Genomic DNA, 4,560 nt, shown 5'->3' on the forward strand with positions numbered 1-4,560 from the left:
TTAGTGTAAGCAGTAACCTTTTTTTGTTTGGACTGACCGTTGGCCTGAGGCCTGAAAGCTTGAAAGTCAGGCCAGAGTGGTAACCTGAATACTCCCACTGGGTGTCCCATGACCATTTATTATTCTTCGTCATATGCTCCAATTCCTACAGCATTAATGGCAGGCCAGTGTTGTATGTGCATTACATTACTTTCTTTATACTTTAAGAGAGTTTGTTGTATGTGCATTACATTACTTTCTGTATACTTGAGAGTTTGATTAGTTCAGATTGATCTCCCAGCTGGACCATTTTTGGATATTGGGAATGTGAGGGTTAGTTGAGAGGAATGCGGCAAAAGATTAGGCAGCCAAAACCAAATGGCCACTGTACATTTCAGCTGTATCAGCTGACTGGGGGAGTAGAGTTTAGCAAAGCTGAAGTTGGCCTCTTTCAAGGCTGATTGCCATTTACTTGGAATTGATTGATTGCCCTTCTGCTATAGTTGGAGGTGAAAGGGGAGTATGAATTACTTAAGAACCAAGGCCCAGATGCTAGAAAATCAGTTTGAATTTTTTTCCTGAAAATGACATGTGATCACTTGTAGGGTCAACCCCCTCCAGAGTGAAGCAGGCTGGACAGGTGACCGTGGAGAGTTTTCAATGCCCTTATCTACTGGGTGATGGATGAGCAGTGAGCTGCATGTGGCAGGACAGGATTTTTTCCTCCTCTTAGGAGAGGATAGAGAATTAAATTCAAAGGAACATCGTAAGAGGACACAGAACAGCAAAACACATCAAATACAAATCCACTGTGTGCAGAAGGTTGAAATAAGGGTGGCAAAGTCATTATAGAATTGTTTTGAAGACTAATATTTTTCAAAAACTATCTGTTACGGATAAGACTTGAATTTATTGATAATGAACTTTGCCCAGTCAGCAAAAATAATGAATGGATAACCTCTACACTGGAAGTCGAGAGAGCATGGCAAATGATTTAGTTTACAATTACACTTGAACAGATTACCTTTTCATTGTGATGTACACGGAACACACCACCCTCTTGTTTTCCTTTCCTTCCTGAGCAAGTTTGATGGGAGGCACGGGTACCAGATTGTCACAGAACACGTGAACAGTTCTCAAGCAGCTGCTCCCTAAGGCCAATACAAGAGCCCTGGGCTAACGGCTGGATTTAGGAGGTAGAGCATGAGAGTGTTCTCATCCAGTGCTTCTCCAACTTGAGTGTGCAGCACACTCACCTGGAGGACTTGTCCGTACAGAGTGCCGGGCCCCACCCCCAGAGTTTCTGATCCCCTTGGTCTGGGGTGGGGCCAGAACATGACAGTTACCTTGCAGCTGCTGCTGCTCTACCAGTCTTGGATTTCAGTATGAGGTACCTGGTATTCCTGTGAACGTGAGAGTGTTAGAATATTGTTTACTCAGAAGCACACGGTTGGAAAACACCTATGGAGAGACCAAGTGCCAGTCAGTAAGACTTAATTAGAATTAATCCTAGAGATTAATTAGTTAACAGAACAACCAACCAACTAGAATGGGTTATTTGGCTTTGGTGTCTCCCCTCCCACCTACCCTGTGACAACTCATCCCCCAACATTAAAGTCTCCACATCTGTAGTTTTAGCAGCCTATTCCCCTCACTGTCCTCATTATTCCCCTTGGTCCCTACTCTCTCTCCCAAAGGTCCCACATAAGAGTAGGGGGGACAAAAAAAAGGCAAACCTACTTTTAAAGAGGTTTGTATCTACCACTATCCACTCACTGGCCTCACTCACCTACCTTGTAGCCCCAAAGTTTGAAGCCTCGCCTCAACCTCCTTGTAACCCCCCAAGTTTGACTCTTGTAGTTTAACTTCTGGGGATCTCAGGCCTGGAGCAGGATTACTCAACTGTTGAGTCAAGAAACTGACTCAACAGACCATTGCATTTGGTTAATTCTGAAGCCAGATGGCAGGGAGCATTTAAAGGAAGAAGGACCCTGTGCCAGCTGCTAACAGAGCAGCACCTCGTGTGTTTTGTTGAGGAAACTCTCAGCATAAGGAAGTAATCCAGAATAGAAGGGCTGTAGTCATCTAGCCGATGTTGATTATGGAACTCCTTTGCTTTCCTGTCACTTGAAATTTGAAATGGTCAACAGGGCTTAGTAGATGAGGTGGGGGTGGGGGCCAGTGGAGCAATTCTGTCTCAGTCTCCATCCTAAAACCATCTGGGATTGCATGTTAGGAACGTTGGACACAATAAAGCAAATCCAGAGTATTGATTGCCCTAAATGATATGGGACAGAAGAACCTCACTTGCCAGCTCTCTCGTACCCCTTGAAGCTCACAAAAGAGATCAAACAGAGGAGTCTCTTCCTCCCTGCCCATTTCACTGTCTGGACTTGGGCTCTAGCCTCAAAGGGCTCTTAAAGTAAAACCATCCCGTTTTAATGCACTGCCTGCCTTAGTCTTTTCTGATCTAGGGTATATATAACCTGTGAGAGATCTACCTCATTCTTAAACTTTATTGCTCTTAAGAGCAAGATAGAGTCAGTGTGTATGGAGCAGCCCATTCACCTCTGGCCATCTGGATGCTCTCGCCCACATTGTACAACCCTTGGTAAGTAGCAAAAGCTTAAAGTTGGCTTGCTGGTATAGCCTGGATAATTGTAATTTTACATGGGAAGCTCTTGGGGAAATGCTCATCTTTTAACTTGTTTAGGACAGTGCCTACTTCAGCCAGTAGAAAACAAACCTTGAACACCACCAGAAAAAAAATGTTGGGCATACATCGCCAATAAATGTGTATTTCTTGATAAATTATATTGAATTATGTATATCGTCAAATAAAAGACTTGAATGATAAAAAAACATATATATATAGAAATAAAACTGAAGATCTTTTTTTTCTTGTATTTTAGTGGTAAATCTTGCCCACATTTTCCTCCAGACTGGACAGAAGTCTAATGAAGACAGTGAAGGGACCATGCCTTTTCTTGTCACTTTAGTACAGCATCTTAAAGGTCCTCAATGTTGTTAAATGGCCGACAAAATGAGTATAATTAGGACTTACTCCAAAGAGAAAATAATAGTCATTTACAACAGGAGGAGCACAGCAGTGTTGAGTTGGGAATCCAGAGACCTCCATTCCAGCCATGGCTTTGCCACTCATTGGCTGTGAGACCTTAGTCTCTTTTCCTTGGTTCCCTTGTCAAAGGAGATTGCTGGATTAGTGGCTTCTAAGGCCTTAAGTAGCTATGTTCTATGAAATGCTGTATTTATGCATATATATATATATATATATATATATATATATATATATATATACAGACTCATTCTATTATCCAAAGATGGAAATATCTTTGTAGTGGCTGTGGTATGGATCTCAAGTCTGTCCAGTTTAGGGAACAGCTTAGCTACCTAATGCACAGCACCACAGGGGCTCTGGGCAGAGGTCGCTTAGCCAATGGTCTCCCATTTTGTCATGTTTCATCAGCTGCTCAGCTAAGTCTACTTGTCTTTGCAGCCTAGACCCATGTGGGCTGTGACAGTGCTTTACAATTCCTTGCACATCTGCTACTACCCTTGGCTGGGAGATTGGGATCTCTTTCTAAGGGCTTACATCCTAAGGGAAGAGAAGATAATTGTGTCCCTCTTGCTAGATCTTCTCCTTCTGTATGTAACATATCCTTGGACAACCTCTCCTTCCTTTATCTCTTCGGTTTTCAAATCTGCACCTTTCATTGAAGTTAAAACCCTCTGCCCCTCTCTGCTCCATTTACTGTATTTCACAGCCTATCCATTTTTTCCCTCTTTACTGCCTTAAACATTCTATTGAAACTGCTGATTTTAGGTGGAGAGGGAGCTATGTTCTGAGGTTTATGTCAGTGGGGCTGAAAAGCTGGAGTCTAGCTTATTAGTTAATACAACAATGTCATACTGTTATATAATCCAACTCTGAAGGGGGAAAAGCACAATGGAACTGAAGAGGAAGAGTTGAAGGGCTGGTATAATTAAGGTCAGAAATTGGGACCCTCAAGTAGGTTCTGAATGTTGACTGAAGGGAGGAGAGAGGAGTGCCTGAGAAGGTAACTTGCTTCTGATTGCTGAGTGACAGACATGGAGTAAATCCACCCGACAGGGATGATTCATTTGTAGAGGGACTAAGGTGAGTCGGGCTGGTAAGGCAGACAGACTAAGGCTAAACTCTTACAAGATAACTTTTGACATTAGACTGAAGTCAAGCAGTGTGGACTCCGTTCTAGAGAGCACTGGTAAAACATTTAAGCAAGAGGCATTATGTATTACGGTACAATTTCATAGTGGCAGGAGGGAGAACTGATGATAAATAGAAAGGCAAAGACATCACTTAGGAGACTCTCTACACGGATTCTCCAGCTCAGAACTCTTTCCCATTCAGCTGCTATTTTATAAACACGGGACAGACGGCCAGGCAGCTCTAGTTTGAGACACGATGCTATTGCTTCCATTTCTCAAGTTTTAAAAACTCATTATTTCCCCTCCCCATTTCTGACATTGTAATGAGAATTATGTACAAGTAAAAATGACATTAGCAAGACTTATTCCACA

Source organism: Felis catus, chromosome A1 (assembly GCF_018350175.1).
Source record: "Felis catus isolate Fca126 chromosome A1, F.catus_Fca126_mat1.0, whole genome shotgun sequence".
NCBI classification, from domain to species: Eukaryota; Metazoa; Chordata; class Mammalia; order Carnivora; family Felidae; genus Felis; species Felis catus.